This window comes from Maniola jurtina, chromosome 22 (genome assembly GCF_905333055.1).
Source record: "Maniola jurtina chromosome 22, ilManJurt1.1, whole genome shotgun sequence".
In the NCBI taxonomy this organism is placed as follows: Eukaryota; Metazoa; Arthropoda; class Insecta; order Lepidoptera; family Nymphalidae; genus Maniola; species Maniola jurtina.
The window spans coordinates 8,067,320-8,091,138 of record NC_060050.1 but is presented as its reverse complement, the minus strand read 5'-3'; the positions used below and the strand labels follow the sequence as shown (position 1 = coordinate 8,091,138).

The following is a 23,819-nucleotide window of genomic DNA, read 5'->3' as shown; positions in this document are numbered from 1 at the left end:
GAGGTTTGTAGTGAACGAATTTTTGTTTGTAGTTACTAAAAAACCTGTCTTCCAGAGGTTTAATTGCAAAATCTGGTTTTTTCAAACTTTTTTGTCCACAAGTCCCGTTTTGAAGCTTCTGTGGTTACTACAAACGAAGGAATTGATAGAAGAAGGTTGCAAGAGGTTTGTAGTGAACGAATTTTTGTTTGTAGTTACAAAAAAACCTGTCTTCCAGAGGTTTATTTGCAAAATCTGGTTTTTTCGTTCCCTTCTGGGCATAAGTCCCGTGTTAAGGCTTCTATGGTTACTACAAACGGAAGGATAGACAGAGCAAGGTTACTAGAGGTTTGTAGTGAACGAATTTTTGTTTGTAGTTACAAAAAAACCTGTCTTCCATAGGTTTGTTTACAAAATCTGGTTTTTTCGTTCCCTTCTGGGCATAAGTCCCGTTTTAAGGCTTCTATGGTTACTACAAACGAATGGATAGACAGAGCAAGGTAGCTAGAGGTTTGTAGTGAACGAATTTTTGTTTGTAGTTACAAAAAAACCTGTCTTCCATAGGTTTGTTTACAAAATCTGTTTTTTTCGTTCCCTTCTGGGCATAAGTCCCGTTTCAAGGCTTCTATGGTTACTACAAACGAAAGGATAGATAGAAGAAGGTTGCTAGAGGTTTGTAGTGAAAGAATTTTTGTTTGTAGTTACAAAAAAACCTGCTTTCCAGAGGTTTATTAGCAAAATCTGGTTTTTTCAATCTTTTTTGTCCACAAGTCCCGTGTTAAAGCTTCTATGGTTACTACAAACGGAAGGATAGACAGAGCAAGGTTGCTAGAGGTTTGTAGTGAACGAATTTTTGTTTGTAGTTACAAAAAAACCTGTCTTCCATAGGTTTATTTGCAAAATCTGGTTTTTTCGTTCCCTTCTGGGCATAAGTCCCGTTTTAAGGCCTCTATGGTTACTACAAACGGAAGGATAGACAGAGCAAGGTTACTAGAGGTTTGTAGTGAACGAATTTTTGTTTGTAGTTACAAAAAAACCTGTCTTCCAGAGGTTTGTTTACAAAATCTGGTTTTTTCGTTCCCTTCTGGGCATAAGTCCTGTTTCGAGGGTTCTATGGTTACTACAAACGAATGGATAGACGAAGCAAGGTTGCTAGAGGTTTGTAGTGAACGAATTTTTGTTTGTAGTTACAAAAAAACCTGTCTTCCATAGGTTTGTTTACAAAATCTGGTTTTTTCGTTCCCTTCTGGGCATAAGTCCCGTTTTAAGGCTTCTATGGTTACTACAAATGAATGGATAGACAGAGCAAGGTAGCTAGAGGTTTGTAGTGAACGAATTTTTGTTTGTAGTTACAAAAAAACCTGTCTTCCATAGGTTTGTTTACAAAATCTGGTTTTTTCGTTCCCTTCTGGGCATAAGTCCCGTTTTAAGGCTTCTATGGTTACTACAAACGAAATGATAGATAGAAGAAGGTTGCTAGAGGTTTGTAGTGAAAGAATTTTTGTTTGTAGTTACAAAAAAACCTGTCTTCCATAGGTTTATTTGCAAAATCTGGTTTTTTCAATCTTTTTTGTCCACGAGTCCCGTGTTAAAGCTTCTATGGTTACTACAAACGGAAGGATAGACAGAGCAAGGTTGCTAGAGGTTTGTAGTGAACGAATTTTTGTTTGTAGTTACAAAAAAACCTGTCTTCCATAGGTTTATTTGCAAAATCTGGTTTTTTCGTTCCCTTCTGGGCATAAGTCCCGTTTTAAGGCTTCTATGGTTACTACAAACGAAAGGATAGACAGAGCAAGGTTACTAGAGGTTTGTAGTGAACGAATTTTTGTTTGTATTTACAAAAAAACCTGTCTTCCAGAGGTTTGTTCACAAAATCTGGTTTTTTCGTTCCCTTCTGGGCATAAGTCCTGTTTCGAGGGTTCTATGGTTACTACAAACGAATGGATAGACAGAGCAAGGTTGCTAGAGGTTTGTAGTGAACGAATTTTTGTTTGTAGTTACAAAAAACCTGTCTTCCATAGGTTTATTTGCAAAATCTGGTTTTTTCGTTCCCTTCTGGGCATAAGTCCCGTTTTAAGGCTTCTATGGTTACTACAAACGAAAGGATAGATAGAAGAAGGTTGCTAGAGGTTTGTGATGAAAGAATTTTTGTTTGTAGTTACAAAAAAACCTGCTTTCCAGAGGTTTATTAGCAAAATCTGGTTTTTTCAATCTTTTTTGTCCACAAGTCCCGTGTTAAAGCTTGTATGGTTACTACAAACGGAAGGATAGACAGAGCAAGGTTACTAGAGGTTTGTAGTGAACGAATTTTTGTTTGTAGTTACAAAAAAACCTGTCTTCCAGAGGTTTGTTTACAAAATCTGGTTTTTTCGTTCCCTTCTGGGCATAAGTCCTGTTTCGAGGGTTCTATGGTTACTACAAACGAATGGATAGACAGAGCAAGGTTGCTAGAGGTTTGTAGTGAACGAATTTTTGTTTGTAGTTACTAAAAAACCTGTCTTCCAGAGGTTTAATTGCAAAATCTGGTTTTTTCAAACTTTTTTGTCCACAAGTCCCGTTTTGAAGCTTCTGTGGTTACTACAAACGAAGGAATTGATAGAAGAAGGTTGCAAGAGGTTTGTAGTGAACGAATTTTTGTTTGTAGTTACAAAAAAACCTGTCTTCCAGAGGTTTATTTGCAAAATCTGGTTTTTTCGTTCCCTTCTGGGCATAAGTCCCGTGTTAAGGCTTCTATGGTTACTACAAACGGAAGGATAGACAGAGCAAGGTTACTAGAGGTTTGTAGTGAACGAATTTTTGTTTGTAGTTACAAAAAAACCTGTCTTCCATAGGTTTGTTTACAAAATCTGGTTTTTTCGTTCCCTTCTGGGCATAAGTCCCGTTTTAAGGCTTCTATGGTTACTACAAACGAATGGATAGACAGAGCAAGGTAGCTAGAGGTTTGTAGTGAACGAATTTTTGTTTGTAGTTACAAAAAAACCTGTCTTCCATAGGTTTGTTTACAAAATCTGTTTTTTTCGTTCCCTTCTGGGCATAAGTCCCGTTTCAAGGCTTCTATGGTTACTACAAACGAAAGGATAGATAGAAGAAGGTTGCTAGAGGTTTGTAGTGAAAGAATTTTTGTTTGTAGTTACAAAAAAACCTGCTTTCCAGAGGTTTATTAGCAAAATCTGGTTTTTTCAATCTTTTTTGTCCACAAGTCCCGTGTTAAAGCTTCTATGGTTACTACAAACGGAAGGATAGACAGAGCAAGGTTGCTAGAGGTTTGTAGTGAACGAATTTTTGTTTGTAGTTACAAAAAAACCTGTCTTCCATAGGTTTATTTGCAAAATCTGGTTTTTTCGTTCCCTTCTGGGCATAAGTCCCGTTTTAAGGCCTCTATGGTTACTACAAACGGAAGGATAGACAGAGCAAGGTTACTAGAGGTTTGTAGTGAACGAATTTTTGTTTGTAGTTACAAAAAAACCTGTCTTCCAGAGGTTTGTTTACAAAATCTGGTTTTTTCGTTCCCTTCTGGGCATAAGTCCTGTTTCGAGGGTTCTATGGTTACTACAAACGAATGGATAGACGAAGCAAGGTTGCTAGAGGTTTGTAGTGAACGAATTTTTGTTTGTAGTTACAAAAAAACCTGTCTTCCATAGGTTTGTTTACAAAATCTGGTTTTTTCGTTCCCTTCTGGGCATAAGTCCCGTTTTAAGGCTTCTATGGTTACTACAAATGAATGGATAGACAGAGCAAGGTAGCTAGAGGTTTGTAGTGAACGAATTTTTGTTTGTAGTTACAAAAAAACCTGTCTTCCATAGGTTTGTTTACAAAATCTGGTTTTTTCGTTCCCTTCTGGGCATAAGTCCCGTTTTAAGGCTTCTATGGTTACTACAAACGAAATGATAGATAGAAGAAGGTTGCTAGAGGTTTGTAGTGAAAGAATTTTTGTTTGTAGTTACAAAAAAACCTGCTTTCCAGAGGTTTATTAGCAAAATCTGGTTTTTTCAATCTTTTTTGTCCACAAGTCCCGTGTTAAAGCTTCTATGGTTACTACAAACGGAAGGATAGACAGAGCAAGGTTACTAGAGGTTTGTAGTGAACGAATTTTTGTTTGTAGTTACAAAAAAAACTGTCTTCCAGAGGTTTGTTTACAAAATCTGGTTTTTTCGTTCCCTTCTGGGCATAAGTCCTGTTTCGAGGGTTCTATGGTTACTACAAACGAATGGATAGACAGAGCAAGGTTGCTAGAGGTTTGTAGTGAACGAATTTTTGTTTGTAGTTACAAAAAAACCTGTCTTCCATAGGTTTGTTTACAAAATCTGGTTTTCCCGTTCCCTTCTGGGCATAAGTCCCGTTTTAAGGCTTCTATGGTTACTACAAACGAATGGATAGACAGAGCAAGGTAGCTAGAGGTTTGTAGTGAACGAATTTTTGTTTGTAGTTACAAAAAAACCTGTCTTCCATAGGTTTGTTTATAAAATCTGTTTTTTTCGTTCCCTTCTGGGCATTAGTCCCGTTTCAAGGCTTCTATGGTTACTACAAACGAAAGGATAGATAGAAGAAGGTTGCTAGAGGTTTGTAGTGAAAGAATTTTTGTTTGTAGTTACAAAAAAACCTGCTTTCCAGAGGTTTATTAGCAAAATCTGGTTTTTTCAATCTTTTTTGTCCACAAGTCCCGTGTTAAAGCTTCTATGGTTACTACAAACGGAAGGATAGACAGAGCAAGGTTGCTAGAGGTTTGTAGTGAACGAATTTTTGTTTGTAGTTACAAAAAAACCTGTCTTCCATAGGTTTATTTGCAAAATCTGGTTTTTTCGTTCCCTTCTGGGCATAAGTCCCGTTTTAAGGCTTCTATGGTTACTACAAACGAAAGGATAGATGAAGAAGGTTGCAAGAGGTTTGTAGTGAACGAATTTTTGTTTGTAGTTACAAAAAAACCTGTCTTCCAGAGGTTTGTTTACAAAATCTGGTTTTTTCGTTCCCTTCTGGGCATAAGTCCTGTTTCGAGGGTTCTTTGGTTACTACAAACGAATGGATAGACAGAGCAAGGTTGCTAGAGGTTTGTAGTGAACGAATTTTTGTTTGTAGTTACAAAAAAGCCTGTCTTCCAGAGGTTTAATTGCAAAATCTGGTTTTTTCAAACTTTTTTGTCCACAAGTCCCGTTTTGAAGCTTCTGTGGTTACTACAAACGAAGGAATTGATAGAAGAAGGTTGCAAGAGGTTTGTAGTGAACGAATTTTTGTTTGTAGTTACAAAAAAACCTGTCTTCTAGAGGTTTGTTTACAAAATCTGGTTTTTTCGTTCCCTTCTGGGCATAAGTCGTGTTTCGAGGGTTCTATGGTTACTACAAACGAATGGATAGACAGAGCAAGGTTGCTAGAGGTTTGTAGTGAACGAATTTTTGTTTGTAGTTACAAAAAAACCTGTCTTCCATAGGTTTATTTGCAAAATCTGTTTTTTTCGTTCCCTTCTGGGCATAAGTCCCGTTTTAAGGCTTCTATGGTTACTACAAACGGAAGGATAGACAGAGCAAGGTTACTAGAGGTTTGTAGTGAACGAATTTTTGTTTGTATTTACAAAAAAACCTGTCTTCCAGAGGTTTGTTCACAAAATCTGGTTTTTTCGTTCCCTTCTGGGCATAAGTCCTGTTTCGAGGGTTCTATGGTTACTACAAACGAATGGATAGACAGAGCAAGGTTGCTAGAGGTTTGTAGTGAACGAATTTTTGTTTGTAGTTACAAAAAAACCTGTCTTCCAGAGGTTTGTTTACAAAATCTGGTTTTTTCGTTCCCTTCTGGGCATAAGTCCTGTTTCGAGGGTTCTATGGTTACTACAAACGAATGGATAGACAGAGCAAGGTTGCTAGAGGTTTGTAGTGAACGAATTTTTGTTTGTAGTTACAAAAAAGCCTGTCTTCCAGAGGTTTAATTGCAAAATCTGGTTTTTTCAAACTTTTTTGTCCACAAGTCCCGTTTTGAAGCTTCTGTGGTTACTACAAACGAAGGAATTGATAGAAGAAGGTTGCAAGAGGTTTGTAGTGAACGAATTTTTGTTTGTAGTTACAAAAAAACCTGTCTTCTAGAGGTTTGTTTACAAAATCTGGTTTTTTCGTTCCCTTCTGGGCATAAGTCCTGTTTCGAGGGTTCTATGGTTACTACAAACGAAGGAATTGATAGAAGAAGGTTGCAAGAGGTTTGTAGTGAACGAATTTTTGTTTGTAGTTACAAAAAAACCTGTCTTCCAGAGGTTTATTTGCAAAATCTGGTTTTTTCGTTCCCTTCTGGGCATAAGTCCCGTGTTAAGGCTTCTATGGTTACTACAAACGGAAGGATAGACAGAGCAAGGTTACTAGAGGTTTGTAGTGAACGAATTTTTGTTTGTAGTTACAAAAAAACCTGTCTTCCAGAGGTTTGTTTACAAAATCTGGTTTTTTCGTTCCCTTCTGGGCATAAGTCCTGTTTCCAGGGTTCTATGGTTACTACAAACGAATGGATAGACAGAGCAAGGTTGCTAGAGGTTTGTAGTGAACGAATTTTTGTTTGTAGTTACAAAAAAACCTGTCTTCCATAGGTTTATTTGCAAAATCTGGTTTTTTCGTTCCTTTCTGGGCATAAGTCCCGTTTTAAGGCTTCTATGGTTACTACAAACGAAAGGATAGATAGAAGAAGGTTGCTAGAGGTTTGTAGTGAAAGAATTTTTGTTTGTAGTTACAAAAAAAACCTGCTTTCCAGAGGTTTATTAGCAAAATCTGGTTTTTTCAATCTTTTTTGTCCACAATTCCCGTGTTAAAGCTTCTATGGTTACTACAAACGGAAGGATAAACAGAGCAAGGTTACTAGAGGTTTGTAGTGAACGAATTTTTGTTTGTAGTTACAAAAAAACCTGTCTTCCAGAGGTTTGTTTACAAAGTCTGGTTTTTTCGTTCCCTTCTGGGCATAAGTCCTGTTTCGAGGGTTCTATGGTTACTACAAACGAATGGATAGACAGAGCAAGGTTGCTAGAGGTTTGTAGTGAACGAATTTTTGTTTGTAGTTACAAAAAAACCTGTCTTCCAGAGGTTTGTTTACAAAATCTGGTTTTTTCGTTCCCTTCTGGGCATAAGTCCCGTTTTAAGGCTTCTATGGTTACTACAAATGAATGGATAGACAGAGCAAGGTAGCTAGAGGTTTGTAGTGAACGAATTTTTGTTTGTAGTTACAAAAAAACCTGTCTTCAAGAGGTTTAATTGCAAAATCTGGTTTTTTCAAACTTTTTTGTCCACAAGTCCCATTTTGAAGCTTCTGTGGTTACTACAAACGAATGGATAGACAGAGCAAGGTAGCTAGAGGTTTGTAGTGAACGAATTTTTGTTTGTAGTTACAAAAAAACCTGTCTTCAAGAGGTTTGTTTACAAAATCTGGTTTTTTCGTTCCCTTCTGGGCATAAGTCCTGTTTCGAGGGTTCTATGGTTACTACAAACGAAGGAATTGATAGAAGAAGGTTGCAAGAGGTTTGTAGTGAACGAAGTTTTGTTTGTAGTTACAAAAAAACCTGTCTTCCAGAGGTTTATTTGCAAAATCTGGTTTTTTCGTTCCCTTCTGGGCATAAGTCCCGTGTTGAGGCTTCTATGGTTACTACAAACGGAAGGATAGACAGAGCAAGGTTACTAGAGGTTTGTAGTGAACGAATTTTTGTTTGTAGTTACAAAAAAAACCTGTCTTCCAGAGGTTTGTTTACAAAATCTGGTTTTTTCGTTCCCTTCTGGGCATAAGTCCTGTTTCGAGGGTTCTATGGTTACTACAAACGAATGGATAGACGGAGCAAGGTTGCTAGAGGTTTGTAGTGAACGAATTTTTGTTTGTAGTTACAAAAAAACCTGTCTTCCATAGGTTTAATTGCAAAATCTGGTTTTTTCGTTCCTTTCTGGGCATAAGTCCCGTTTTAAGGCTTCTATGGTTACTACAAACGAAAGGATAGATAGAAGAAGGTTGCTAGAGGTTTGTAGTGAAAGAATTTTTGTTTGTAGTTACAAAAAAACCTGCTTTCCAGAGGTTTATTAGCAAAATCTGTTTTTTTCAATCTTTTTTGTCCACAATTCCCGTGTTAAAGCTTCTATGGTTACTACAAACGGAAGGATAAACAGAGCAAGGTTACTAGAGGTTTGTAGTGAACGAATTTTTGTTTGTAGTTACAAAAAAACCTGTCTTCCAGGGGTTTATTTGCAAAATCTGGTTTTTTCGTTTTTACTTTGAAAATTGAAACACATTTTAATTTTTACTAGCTGACGCCCGCGATTTCGTCCGCGTGGATTTAGGTTTTTCGAAATCTTGTGGGAACTCTTTGGTTTTCCGGGATAAAAAGTAGCCTATGTGCTAATCCAGGATATTATCTATCTCCATTCCGAATTTCAGCCAAATCCGTCCAGTAGTTTTTGCGTGCGTAAGGAGTAACAAACATACACACACACACACACACACACACACACATACAAACTTTACCTTTATAATATTAGTGTGATTAATGAGTCAGGTTTTTTTGTAACTACAAACAAAAATTCTTTCACTACAAACCTCTAGCAACCTTCTTCTATCTATCCTTTCGTTTGTAGTAACCATAGAAGCCTTAAAACGGGACTTATGCCCAGAAGGGAACGAAAAAACCAGATTTTGTAAACAAACCTATGGAAGACAGGTTTTTTTGTAACTACAAACAAAAATTCGTTCACTACAAACCTCTAGCTACCTTGCTCTGTCTATCCATTCGTTTGTAGTAACCACAGAAGCTTCAAAACGGGACTTGTGGACAAAAAAGTTTGAAAAAACCAGATTTTGCAATTAAACCTCTGGAAGACAGGTTTTTTTGTAACTACAAACAAAAATTCGTTCACTACAAACCTCTAGCAACCTTGCTCTGTCTATCCATTCGTTTGTAGTAACCATAGAACCCTCGAAACAGGACTTATGCCCAGAAGGGAACGAAAAAACCAGATTTTGTAAACAAACCTCTGGAAGACAGGTTTTTTTGTAACTACAAACAAAAATTCGTTCACTACAAACCTCTTGCAACCTTCTTCTATCAATTCCTTCGTTTGTAGTAACCACAGAAGCTTCAAAATGGGACTTGTGGACAAAAAAGTTTGAAAAAACCAGACTTTGCAATTAAACCTCTGGAAGACAGGTTTTTTTGTAACTACAAACAAAAATTCGTTCACTACAAACCTCTAGCAACCTTGCTCTGTCTATCCATTCGTTTGTAGTAACCATAGAACCCTCGAAACAGGACTTATGCCCAGAAGGGAACGAAAAAACCAGATTTTGTAAACAAACCTATGGAAGACAGGTTTTTTGTAACTACAAACAAAAATTCGTTCACTACAAACCTCTAGCTACCTTGCTCTGTCTATCCATTCGTTTGTAGTAACCACAGAAGCTTCAAAACGGGACTTGTGGACAAAAAAGTTTGAAAAAACCAGATTTTGCAATTAAACCTCTGGAAGACAGGTTTTTTTGTAACTACAAACAAAAATTCGTTCACTACAAACCTCTAGCAACCTTGCTCTGTCTATCCTTCCGTTTGTAGTAACCATAGAAGCTTTAACACGGGACTTGTGGACAAAAAAGATTGAAAAAACCAGATTTTGCTAATAAACCTCTGGAAAGCAGGTTTTTTTGTAACTACAAACAAAAATTCTTTCACTACAAACCTCTAGCAACCTTCTTCTATCTATCATTTCGTTTGTAGTAACCATAGAAGCCTTAAAACGGGACTTATGCCCAGAAGGGAACGAAAAAACCAGATTTTGTAAACAAACCTATGGAAGACAGGTTTTTTTGTAACTACAAACAAAAATTCGTTCACTACAAACCTCTAGCTACCTTGCTCTGTCTATCCATTCATTTGTAGTAACCATAGAAGCCTTAAAACGGGACTTATGCCCAGAAGGGAACGAAAAAACCAGATTTTGTAAACAAACCTATGGAAGACAGGTTTTTTTGTAACTACAAACAAAAATTCGTTCACTACAAACCTCTAGCAACCTTGCTTCGTCTATCCATTCGTTTGTAGTAACCATAGAACCCTCGAAACAGGACTTATGCCCAGAAGGGAACGAAAAAACCAGATTTTGTAAACAAACCTCTGGAAGACAGGTTTTTTTGTAACTACAAACAAAAATTCGTTCACTACAAACCTCTTGCAACCTTCTTCTATCAATTCCTTCGTTTGTAGTAACCACAGAAGCTTCAAAACGGGACTTGTGGACAAAAAAGTTTGAAAAAACCAGATTTTGCAATTAAACCTCTGGAAGACAGGCTTTTTTGTAACTACAAACAAAAATTCGTTCACTACAAACCTCTAGCAACCTTGCTCTGTCTATCCATTCGTTTGTAGTAACCATAGAACCCTCGAAACAGGACTTATGCCCAGAAGGGAACGAAAAAACCAGATTTTGTAAACAAACCTCTGGAAGACAGGTTTTTTTGTAACTACAAACAAAAATTCGTTCACTACAAACCTCTAGCAACCTTGCTCTGTCTATCCATTCGTTTGTAGTAACCATAGAACCCTCGAAACAGGACTTATGCCCAGAAGGGAACGAAAAAACCAGATTTTGTGAACAAACCTCTGGAAGACAGGTTTTTTTGTAAATACAAACAAAAATTCGTTCACTACAAACCTCTAGTAACCTTGCTCTGTCTATCCTTCCGTTTGTAGTAACCATAGAAGCCTTAAAACGGGACTTATGCCCAGAAGGGAACGAAAAAAACAGATTTTGCAAATAAACCTATGGAAGACAGGTTTTTTTGTTACTACAAACAAAAATTCGTTCACTACAAACCTCTTGCAACCTTCTTCTATCTATCCTTTCGTTTGTAGTAACCATAGAAGCCTTAGAACGGGACTTATGCCCAGAAGGGAACGAAAAAACCAGATTTTGCAAATAAACCTATGGAAGACAGGTTTTTTTGTAACTACAAACAAAAATTCGTTCACTACAAACCTCTAGCAACCTTGCTCTGTCTATCCTTCCGTTTGTAGTAACCATAGAAGCTTTAACACGGGACTTGTGGACAAAAAAGATTGAAAAAACCAGATTTTGCTAATAAACCTCTGGAAAGCAGGTTTTTTTGTAACTACAAACAAAAATTCTTTCACTACAAACCTCTAGCAACCTTCTTCTATCTATCCTTTCGTTTGTAGTAACCATAGAAGCCTTAAAACGGGACTTATGCCCAGAAGGGAACGAAAAAACCAGATTTGGTAAACAAACCTATGGAAGACAGGTTTTTTTGTAACTACAAACAAAAATTCGTTCACTACAAACCTCTAGCTACCTTGCTCTGTCTATCCATTCGTTTGTAGTAACCAAAGAAGCTTCAAAACGGGACTTGTGGACAAAAAAGTTTGAAAAAACCAGATTTTGCAATTAAACCTCTGGAAGACAGGTTTTTTTGTAACTACAAACAAAAATTCGTTCACTACAAACCTCTAGCAACCTTGCTCTGTCTATCCATTCGTTTGTAGTAACCATAGAACCCTCGAAACAGGACTTATGCCCAGAAGGGAACGAAAAAACCAGATTTTGTAAACAAACCTCTGGAAGATAGGTTTTTTTGTAACTACAAACAAAAATTCGTTCACTACAAACCTCTAGTAACCTTGCTCTGTCTATCCTTCCGTTTGTAGTAACCATAGAAGCCTTAACACGGGACTTATGCCCAGAAGGGAACGAAAAAACCAGATTTTGTAAACAAACCTATGGAAGACAGGTTTTTTTGTAACTACAAACAAAAATTCGTTCACTACAAACCTCTAGCAACCTTGCTCTGTCTATCCATTCGTTTGTAGTAACCATAGAACCCTCGAAACAGGACTTATGCCCAGAAGGGAACGAAAAAACCAGATTTTGTAAACAAACCTCTGGAAGACAGTTTTTTTTGTAACTACAAACAAAAATTCGTTCACTACAAACCTCTTGTAACCTTGCTCTGTCTATCCTTCCGTTTGTAGTAACCATAGAAGCTTTAACACGGGACTTGTGGACAAAAAAGATTGAAAAAACCAGATTTTGCTAATAAACCTCTGGAAAGCAGGTTTTTTTGTAACTACAAACAAAAATTCTTTCACTACAAACCTCTAGCAACCTTCTTCTATCTATCATTTCGTTTGTAGTAACCATAGAAGCCTTAAAACGGGACTTATGCCCAGAAGGGAACGAAAAAACCAGATTTTGCAAATAAACCTATGGAAAGCAGGTTTTTTGTAACTACAAACAATAATTCTTTCACTACAAACATCTAGCAACCTTCTTCTATCTATCCTTTCGTTTGTAGTAACCGTAGAAGCCTTAAAACGGGACTTATGCCCAGAAGGGAACGAAAAAACCAGATTTTGCAAATAAACCTATGGAAGACAGGTTTTTTTGTAACTACAAACAAAAATTCGTTCACTACAAACCTCTAGCAACCTTGCTCTGTCTATCCATTCGTTTGTAGTAACGATAGAACCCTCGAAACAGGACTTATGCCCAGAAGGGAACGAAAAAACCAGATTTTGCAAATAAACCTATGGAAGACAGGTTTTTTTGTAACTACAAACAAAAATTCGTTCACTACAAACCTCTAGCAACCTTGCTCTGTCTATCCATTCGTTTGTAGTAACCATAGAAGCCTTAAAACGGGACTTATGCCCAGAAGGGAACGAAAAAACCAGATTTAGCAAATAAACCTATGGAAGACAGGTTTTTTTGTAACTACAAACAAAAATTCGTTCACTACAAACCTCTAGCAACCTTGCTCTGTCTATTCATTCGTTTGTAGTAACCATAGAACCCTCGAAACAGGACTTATGCCCAGAAGGGAACGAAAAAACCAGATTTTGTAAACAAACCTCTGGAAGACAGGTTTTTTTGTAACTACAAACAAAAATTCGTTCACTACAAACCTCTTGCAACCTTCTTCTATCTATCCTTTCGTTTGTAGTAACCATAGAAGCCTTAAAACGGGACTTATGCCCAGAAGGGAACGAAAAAACCAGATTTTGCAAATAAACCTATGGAAGACAGGTTTTTTTGTAACTACAAACAAAAATTCGTTCACTACAAACCTCTAGCAACCTTGCTCTGTCTATCCTTCCGTTTGTAGTAACCATAGAAGCTTTAACACGGGACTTGTGGACAAAAAAGATTGAAAAAACCAGATTTTGCTAATAAACCTCTGGAAAGCAGGTTTTTTTGTAACTACAAACAAAAATTCTTTCACTACAAACCTCTAGCAACCTTCTCCTATCTATCCTTTAGTTTGTAGTAACCATAGAAGCCTTAAAACGGGACTTATGCCCAGAAGGGAACGAAAAAACCAGATTTTGTAAACAAACCTATGGAAGACAGGTTTTTTTGTAACTACAAACAAAAATTCGTTCACTACAAACCTCTAGCTACCTTGCTCTGTCTATCCATTCGTTTGTAGTAACCATAGAAGCCTTAAAACGGGACTTATGCCCAGAAGGGAACGAAAAAACCAGATTTTGTAAACAAACCTATGGAAGACAGGTTTTTTTGTAACTACAAACAAAAATTCGTTCACTACAAACCTCTAGCAACCTTGCTCTGTCTATCCATTCGTTTGTAGTAACCATAGAACCCTCGAAACAGGACTTATGCCCAGAAGGGAACGAAAAAACCAGATTTTGTAAACAAACCTCCGGAAGACAGGTTTTTTTGTAACTACAAACAAAAATTCGTTCACTACAAACCTCTAGTAACCTTGCTCTGTCTATCCTTCCGTTTGTAGTAACCATAGAAGCCTTAACACGGGAATTGTGGACAAAAAAGATTGAAAAAACCAGATTTTGCAAATAAACCTCTGGAAAGCAGGTTTTTTTGTAACTACAAACAAAATTCTTTCACTACAAACCTCTAGCAACCTTCTTCTATCTATCCTTTCGTTTGTAGTAACCATAGAAGCCTTAAAACGGGACTTATGCCCAGAAGGGAACGAAAAAACCAGATTTTGCAAATAAACCTATGGAAGACAGGTTTTTTTAACTACAAACAAGAATTCGTTCACTACAAACCTCTAGCTACCTTGCTCTGTCTATCCATTCGTTTGTAGTAACCAAAGAAGCTTCAAAACGGGACTTGTGGACAAAAAAGTTTGAAAAAACCAGATTTTGCAATTAAACCTCTGGAAGACAGGTTTTTTTGTAACTACAAACAAAAATTCGTTCACTACAAACCTCTAGCAACCTTGCTCTGTCTATCCATTCGTTTGTAGTAACCATAGAACCCTCGAAACAGGACTTATGCCCAGAAGGGAACGAAAAAACCAGATTTTGTAAACAAACCTCTGGAAGATAGGTTTTTTTGTAACTACAAACAAAAATTCGTTCACTACAAACCTCTAGTAACCTTGCTCTGTCTATCCTTCCGTTTGTAGTAACCATAGAAGCCTTAACACGGGACTTATGCCCAGAAGGGAACGAAAAAACCAGATTTTGCAAATAAACCTCTGGAAGACAGGTTTTTTTGTAACTACAAACAAAAATTCGTTCACTACAAACCTCTTGCAACCTTGCTCTGTCTATCCATTCGTTTGTAGTAACCATAGAAGCCTTAAAACGGGACTTATGCCCAGAAGGGAACGAAAAAACCAGATTTTGTAAACAAACCTATGGAAGACAGGTTTTTTTGTAACTACAAACAAAAATTCGTTCACTACAAACCTCTAGCAACCTTGCTCTGTCTATCCATTCGTTTGTAGTAACCATAGAACCCTCGAAACAGGACTTATGCCCAGAAGGGAACGAAAAAACCAGATTTTGTAAACAAACCTCTGGAAGACAGTTTTTTTTGTAACTACAAACAAAAATTCGTTCACTGCAAACCTCTAGTAACCTTGCTCTGTCTATCCTTCCGTTTGTAGTAACCATAGAAGCTTTAACACGGGACTTGTGGACAAAAAAGATTGAAAAAACCAGATTTTGCTAATAAACCTCTGGAAAGCAGGTTTTTTTGTAACTACAAACAAAAATTCTTTCACTACAAACCTCTAGCAACCTTCTTCTATCTATCATTTCGTTTGTAGTAACCATAGAAGCCTTAAAACGGGACTTATGCCCAGAAGGGAACGAAAAAACCAGATTTTGCAAATAAACCTATGGAAAGCAGGTTTTTTGTAACTACAAACAATAATTCTTTCACTACAAACATCTAGCAACCTTCTTCTATCTATCCTTTCGTTTGTAGTAACCGTAGAAGCCTTAAAACGGGACTTATGCCCAGAAGGGAACGAAAAAACCAGATTTTGCAAATAAACCTATGGAAGACAGGTTTTTTTGTAACTACAAACAAAAATTCGTTCACTACAAACCTCTAGCAACCTTGCTCTGTCTATCCATTCGTTTGTAGTAACGATAGAACCCTCGAAACAGGACTTATGCCCAGAAGGGAACGAAAAAACCAGATTTTGCAAATAAACCTATGGAAGACAGGTTTTTTTGTAACTACAAACAAAAATTCGTTCACTACAAACCTCTAGCAACCTTGCTCTGTCTATCCATTCGTTTGTAGTAACCATAGAAGCCTTAAAACGGGACTTATGCCCAGAAGGGAACGAAAAAACCAGATTTAGCAAATAAACCTATGGAAGACAGGTTTTTTTGTAACTACAAACAAAAATTCGTTCACTACAAACCTCTAGCAACCTTGCTCTGTCTATTCATTCGTTTGTAGTAACCATAGAACCCTCGAAACAGGACTTATGCCCAGAAGGGAACGAAAAAACCAGATTTTGTAAACAAACCTCTGGAAGACAGGTTTTTTTGTAACTACAAACAAAAATTCGTTCACTACAAACCTCTTGCAACCTTCTTCTATCTATCCTTTCGTTTGTAGTAACCATAGAAGCCTTAAAACGGGACTTATGCCCAGAAGGGAACGAAAAAACCAGATTTTGCAAATAAACCTATGGAAGACAGGTTTTTTTGTAACTACAAACAAAAATTCGTTCACTACAAACCTCTAGCAACCTTGCTCTGTCTATCCTTCCGTTTGTAGTAACCATAGAAGCTTTAACACGGGACTTGTGGACAAAAAAGATTGAAAAAACCAGATTTTGCTAATAAACCTCTGGAAAGCAGGTTTTTTTGTAACTACAAACAAAAATTCTTTCACTACAAACCTCTAGCAACCTTCTCCTATCTATCCTTTAGTTTGTAGTAACCATAGAAGCCTTAAAACGGGACTTATGCCCAGAAGGGAACGAAAAAACCAGATTTTGTAAACAAACCTATGGAAGACAGGTTTTTTTGTAACTACAAACAAAAATTCGTTCACTACAAACCTCTAGCTACCTTGCTCTGTCTATCCATTCGTTTGTAGTAACCATAGAAGCCTTAAAACGGGACTTATGCCCAGAAGGGAACGAAAAAACCAGATTTTGTAAACAAACCTATGGAAGACAGGTTTTTTTGTAACTACAAACAAAAATTCGTTCACTACAAACCTCTAGCAACCTTGCTCTGTCTATCCATTCGTTTGTAGTAACCATAGAACCCTCGAAACAGGACTTATGCCCAGAAGGGAACGAAAAAACCAGATTTTGTAAACAAACCTCCGGAAGACAGGTTTTTTTGTAACTACAAACAAAAATTCGTTCACTACAAACCTCTAGTAACCTTGCTCTGTCTATCCTTCCGTTTGTAGTAACCATAGAAGCCTTAACACGGGAATTGTGGACAAAAAAGATTGAAAAAACCAGATTTTGCAAATAAACCTCTGGAAAGCAGGTTTTTTTGTAACTACAAACAAAATTCTTTCACTACAAACCTCTAGCAACCTTCTTCTATCTATCCTTTCGTTTGTAGTAACCATAGAAGCCTTAAAACGGGACTTATGCCCAGAAGGGAACGAAAAAACCAGATTTTGCAAATAAACCTATGGAAGACAAGTTTTTTTAACTACAAACAAGAATTCGTTCACTACAAACCTCTAGCAACCTTGCTCTGTCTATCCATTCGTTTGTAGTAACCATAGAATCCTCGAAACAGGACTTATGCCCAGAAGGGAATGAAAAAACCAGATTTTGTAAACAAACCTCTGGAAGACAGGTTTTTTTGTAACTACAAACAAAAATTCGTTCACTACAAACCTCTGGTAACCTTGCTCTGTCTATCCTTCCGTTTGTAGTAACCATAGAAGCCTTAACACGGGACTTGTGGACAAAAAAGATTGAAAAAACCAGATTTTGCTAATAAACCTCTGGAAAGCAGGTTTTTTGTAACTACAAACAAAAATTCTTTCACTACAAACCTCTAGCAACCTTCTTCTATCTATCCTTTCGTTTGTAGTAACCGTAGAACCCTTAAAACGGGACTTATGCCCAGAAGAAAACAAAAAAATGTTTTTTATTTTTTAAATTTTTTCTATTTAACTTTTTGAGAAAAGAATTCCACTACAATCCACTACTAACGTTTATCTATGAGAATCAATTGGAAAAATCTTGAATTTCAAATTTCGGGGGAAGACCATTTTTTTTTTCGTTATAATTTTTTTTTGAAATTACTACAAACGAAAAACGTTTCACTACAATCAACTACATACGAAAGGCTATCGATACGCATAAAAAAAATTTACAATTTTTGAAGTCGGGTGCCAAGTTCACGGAGCCTATACCCAAGCCTTTAGTTTGAACTTGGAACGTAGTTACTGTTGATAGTGAACTTCAGAGGAAAACTGCGACCCTTATCCCAGTCAATTTAAGAGTTAAATCCCTTCTGGAATCTTTAGTTAAAGATGAAGAAGTTTTCTAGGTGATATTTTTTTTTGTATTTTGGATCCCGAAAAATGGAATGAGCAGGTCTTTCAGAGACCGTACGGTAGTTGTCATAGGTGACGGCGAGCTGACACCTGTGGGCTGTGATAATTTCAAACTTCGATCAATTGCCATAAGATTGGCAGTTACGACAGCCAGTCTTGACACTATTTGATCGAATACCTGCCGAATATTTCAGTTAAATTCTCCTTGAAATCAAGTTTTGACGAAAAAACCAGCGAAGTGCGAGTCAGACTCGCGCACCGAGAGTTCCGTACTACAGTCGGATTTTTTCGACATTTTGCACGATAAATCACTACAATGCACTATTATGCATAAAAATAAATAAAAATCTGTTTTAGAATGTACAACTAAAACCTTTTCACATATGATACCCCTTTTGATAAAGTACCTAACATTATTTTGAAAGTTGATAATTTTATTTTATTTTATGATTAACTACTACGACCTCTATTTCAATGGACAGTAGATAATAATAATAATGATAAATACCTATAAAAAGACCCATTTCGTCATTGGCAAGACTTCTCACTACCATTTCCTTTCCGAAGTGAAAAGTTATTCTACGTAAATAAAGTTATTTGAGTCTGAATTTGTAGCAGGTACTAAGTATCAAGTATTTAAGTACTTGGGAATTGGGATACCTGATACCCTGGTGTCGCAGCGAAACCCTTTCGAATTCACGCGACGTTGGCTGCACGTGTCAGATGTCAAGTTCCATTCACGTTGATAGCGTGATCCGTCAAACACGTCCAGGCGCTACTGCCTCTACATAATAGCTTCGAAGCTGGTGGTTACTTCGATATATGAGTAGCGAATAGGTTTTACCCAAAAAATGATAACACCCCCTGTAGATTGGTTGGAAAGTTAAACTTCCCGGAGTATTACGACTGTCCAGAAAAGTAAAAAGTATTAATTTCTTATCATAAGTTTGAATTCGGAATAATCATTCTTCCTAAATATCGGCTTAGTAATTAGTTTGAATTCGGAAATCTACGGAATTGCGCTTTCAGCGCTCAGAACACAGCACGGTTATCCGTATCGTATTTTTTACATCGCTGCAAGCGCTGTAAGCGTCATTCGGAGCAAAAACTTAAAAAGTTAGATTTTTTTTGCCTTCCCAAAATGCGCAAATCGACTTTCGTTTTAAATTATTTACTAAACAAGTTACCTACAATCAAATGAGTTCAAGTAATAGTAATTTGAGTGCACACCTCCTATTTGGAGAGAGAGCAAAATATGTATGTCGTCGAGTCAATATTAAAAAGAGGTTTTAATGTCATAGACTCCGTGAAAAGTAACGTTACGTGAAGGTACTCAGCCATATTTGTTTAGCTGTCACTGTCAGAGTTGGATTTGGATCGGCACGCGTTGCTGTGTTCAGAATTCACTCTCGCATTTTATTATTATCAGAATATTTGCGTAGCGATTGGCGATTCATTCCAGTAGTGATTATATTCTCTTTGATTCATTCTTGTTCTGGCTTCGGTCCGAGTAGGTTTTCAGTAGATACGGTGTGTGAGTGTCGTACTGTAGGTTTTAGAGTAGAGGTTACCTAAAGTGGTGCTGGTGGTTAAACGAGTTGTTATTGTGGTGATTAGGTTAGATGGTTGGTTTGGGACCGGTGTAGGGGTGGGGGAGCCGGTCTAGGTAGGTTAGGTTAGGTTTACCTAGTTACGCTGGAAGTTGTCACGTGCAGTAAGTGAGAGTTATCATGTTTGTAGTTGCGGGTAGTTCAATATCATTTGATAATCCAAGAATATCGTTAGTGCGCCCACGAAGGCTCGGTTAATCTAAAGGTTGCTATCCTGACATATCCGCTTAGTTATTATCCAGGTTTACTAGTGGTTAGATCATGCTTCAATCTTAATAATCATTAGAAGCGCCTACAAAGTAATAAAAAAGTGAAAAATATGCCCACGATACCCCGATAACACCCTCGGCCTCCGTTATGTATATAATTTTCTTGTTTCATTTTTAGAAATAACTCACACTCGACCAGAAAACGCTTACTTCCCGGTCTCTACCACTTGCTCGGAAATTACTACTTTACAGAAGAAAGGATTTCATTACAGAGGACTGTAATCGCCAAGCCAGCAATTTCTAAGAGGACTGTAATAGAAATTGCTGGACGGTTTCATACTACTGACGAGGTTCTTTCAGGTGTAGACTAACATTCAAATTAGGTTTTTTTTTGATACATGATTTTATCGATATTACTATTACAATTTTTTTCTATTGTTTTTTTTTTTTAATATTTAATATCTTTTTTTGTAATACATATTATATATATTATTTTTAAATATTTTTATGTACTTTATTTATGTATCTTTTTATATTTTTTTATTTATTATACTCCAATATTAGGCTATGGTGACATAAAACCATAGAAGAATAGGGCTACATTAGGGCTACCTGCGACAAATGTACTAACTTGACGCCTACCAGTGACGTCGAAGCCTCGACGGTTTGTTACAAGCTCCCTAACTGTCGTGAACTGTGGTATTGCTTGCAACGATGAACTATTCATAAGTACCGAAATTGCCACCATCTCGCTACTACATAATCCATATGTGCGGAAAGTGGAAGCGGCAGAAATCAGAATGACGTAAGAGCCTCGCGCTGCGGATGCCTTTACTCCCTTTTGCAATTGAGACGAACGCACAAATCTCCGCCTGGGAGCGAGTAATATTTGCCTACACATCAAACTTTCACTATCGCAGTGCGCTTTCGTTTTTATATCCGCTAACGGCGGGGCCAGCTTTGTTATTCCTCTATAGCCTCTTTTTTCTTTTTCCCTTTTGCGACCAGCAAGTAACAACCGGCATACATGGCCGTGACGAGAACGTACAGTGTAACTACATAGGATACCAGTCCTAGTGTAATTTTTTCTTATATTTTCCCTGTATGAATGAAAAACGAATTATCCGCCGATAAAGCGTTTAAACTGGCTTCTAATTACATTCAATTAAAATTGCTAATGTTCCTTTTTTCTATATCACGATTTGTGTAATACCATGTTGATAACTGTGTGTATGTATGTGTAATTATGCTCATTCATAATTTATATAGCACAATAGTCACCCAGTCATTCATACGAAATTACATAATTGATAATAAATTACTTATATTATTAGTAAACAATAATTTATTTCCTCTAAGATTCAAGATAAACTAAGTTTAGAACTGATACCTGATAATTACATGAGTACATAGATATGATCTCCATTGAAAATATTTGAACTCTATATTTCTACCTGATTAAGTAACATGTACTTTCCTTTACTTGTGCTATAAGACCTACCTACTTGCCAAATTTCATGATTGTAGGCCAACGGGAAGTACCTGTTGTGTCTGTCGAGAAAACCTATAGGTTTTCTCGACAGACACAACAGAGTGGACAGACAGACAGACACCAAAGTGATTCTGTAAGAGTTCTGTTTTTCTCTTTGAGGTATGGACCCCTAAAAACAATAGGATTCTGAAAGACAAGCCCCAGGATTTGACTTAATAGATAAAAAGAACTTTCTAAAAAAGGGAATCATGTACTTCACTCTCCTTTTTACCAACATCATAATCATAATCCATATCATGATGTTGCATCTGTACTGACCTATTAGTTTGCAACCATATTATCGAAGTTGTTTGAGAAGATCCTAATGAAACAATTACTTAGGCTCATTTCTGAAATAAGGATTCTTATGGATCACCAGTTTGGCTTGAAGACGCATGCGACAGTTGAACAAGTCCATAGTGTGTGCCAAATGCCAAATCATTACAAAAAGCCTTGTTCAAAAAGAATACTACTGTTCTTCCATAAACTTAGATATAAAACAAGCATTTGATTAAGTCTGGCACAAAGGCTTGCTCTGTCAAGTCAATGTGCTTCTACCACACACTTACTTTGGCATAATGAAGCCCTAACTTAGCTGACAGAATTCAAATTAGGGAAGGCGAATGCACTTTAGATTTCTATTATATCCAAGCTGGAGTGTCCCAAGGCTCTGTCCTATGCCCAGTTCAGTATACATTGTTTACAATTGACTTACTTATCTCAAACTTGTTTACAATTTACTTAATTACCTCAAGGTTTTGCTGATGATACTGCAATACTTGCCCCCACAAAGGTCCTGTAAACTCTGAAACTACAGAAAAATATTCAAGAAACTCAAAGAAGGCTAATTATGTGGAGAATTATAGCTAGCTAGTCAATGTCACTGCATATTATAACTTCTACTCTTAGAATGGGTGATTGCCCACCAGTTAAACTCAGTGTCACTGAATTATCACACACTAACAGTAACTGTGTTACATACCTGGGTATGAACCTAAATTGAAGAATGACCTGGAGGAAACCCATCCGAGCAAAAAGAGAGAAACTGTAAATAAAATATCGTAAACAGTTCTGATAAATCTTTAGAAATTAAAGCTGCCAATTGATAACAAACTCCTTAAAGTTACGGCAGCTCTTACACCCATTTGGCCTTATGGATTAAGTCTGGGGTTGCGATTCTAATATAAAACGAATACAACAAGATGAAGACTCAATACTTAAGCATATGTGAATGGTTTATAAGGAACAATGAAAACCCATGAACATCTTGGCACCAAATCAGTGAAAGAAGTTAATATACAACACCACCACCATATACAAGTCACAGTTAAAGTACCATCCCCATAAGCTTGCATTCAACCACAGTTCACAATAGTAAGGGAGCTTTTAACAAAGCGTGGAGGCTTCGTCGCCACCAGCAGGCATCAAATGTTACCTACATTTGACTCTAGGTAGGCTATGAAGGACTATTTCTTTTTGATTTCACGTCACCCATAGCCCAATATTGGACATATCATCAATTCAGAATCAAACAGAGTTCCCTCACTCTAGTTCAACTCACTGATCCAGACTGTCTAAAGTCTAAAGTCTTTTTCTTTTTAGATGGTCTAAAAAGAAAAACATCATAGACCTAAATATACCCTGGTCCAAGTCCATTTTAATATGACATTTCCAGTGCACATAGTTGGAAGAGTGATCACATGATAATATCACACGCAAATAACAAAAATGTACAATTTAAACAATCATACTATATTACCAACTTACGTTAGCATTGAAGGGAACCTGCGTGCCTAACACTGGCCCTATAATCAAGTTAACTGTCCAGTTTGCGGCAGAGCTGAAGTAGGGTTCAGTCATCAGATAGCCATACACCACACCGTCAAGTTTGCACGACTTCATACACACTGCCATACACTGTCATGTTTACTGGATGCCAAGTCCATGGCAAACTTGATTGGTCAACTTGATCGTGCTTGGGTTCCCAAAGGTGTGCAACTGTGACATCTGCCAGCCTGCACGTATCCAGTATGCTAGACTATGGCCTGTATTCAGTAATGGGCTGGCGATGGATTGAGGCTTAGGATAATGAAGTTCATGATGACGCAAAGAAAATGTCTCAGAATAGACTATACATGCTTTACTTTAAAAGGATAAATTAACTGACTGACATACCAACATCTTAACCCACTGGTTATACTCAGTACTAGCCAAACTGTGGGTGAAGAATTGAGATAATAATAATGAAAGCAACCATTTCAAGGTTTGATTTGAAAGGGTTTACCACTTTCCTACAGTGGTATGATAGAAAAAAGCATTTCAAACAATAATAATAACCATGTCAATTGTCAACATTAATTCGATGAAATTTGGAAGAACAGACACACATTTTTACACATTTGTAATATTAGTATGGATTATGATAGCCAACAAGTGTTTTTTATGTGTTTACATAGGGTGAGTTTAATAATTTGGTTAATAAAAATTAAAAGATTAATTAATTACTTTTTCCTTTTTAGATTACTTCTGGATAACTTTTGTGTAGAAAAGTTTATTAATCTTATGATCACTGTTATAGTAACCTATAGTAACCTTAATTGTAATTACATAGTTAATTATGGCACCTATATAAAGTAGATCTTGGAGCTTCTGCTTTTTTGAATAACTTTCTATAGTACTTAATTTATACATTAATAGGTTCATAAATTCA

At 36.9% G+C, this 23,819-nt stretch overlaps 1 protein-coding gene and 1 long non-coding RNA gene across 8 annotated transcripts in view; one reads left to right on the top strand and one right to left on the bottom strand.

Moving 5' to 3' along the window:
- Positions 1-23,819, bottom strand: part of LOC123876692 (trithorax group protein osa) — a 209,127-nt gene that overhangs the window by 183,580 nt on the left and 1,728 nt on the right. The gene's annotated exons all lie outside the window — the stretch shown is intronic.
- Positions 20,131-23,819, top strand: part of LOC123876714 — a 29,325-nt gene continuing 25,636 nt past the window's right edge. The window contains exon 1 of the long non-coding RNA XR_006798405.1: positions 20,131-20,277. This is a non-coding gene — a long non-coding RNA (uncharacterized LOC123876714). The remainder of the gene's footprint in view (positions 20,278-23,819) is intronic.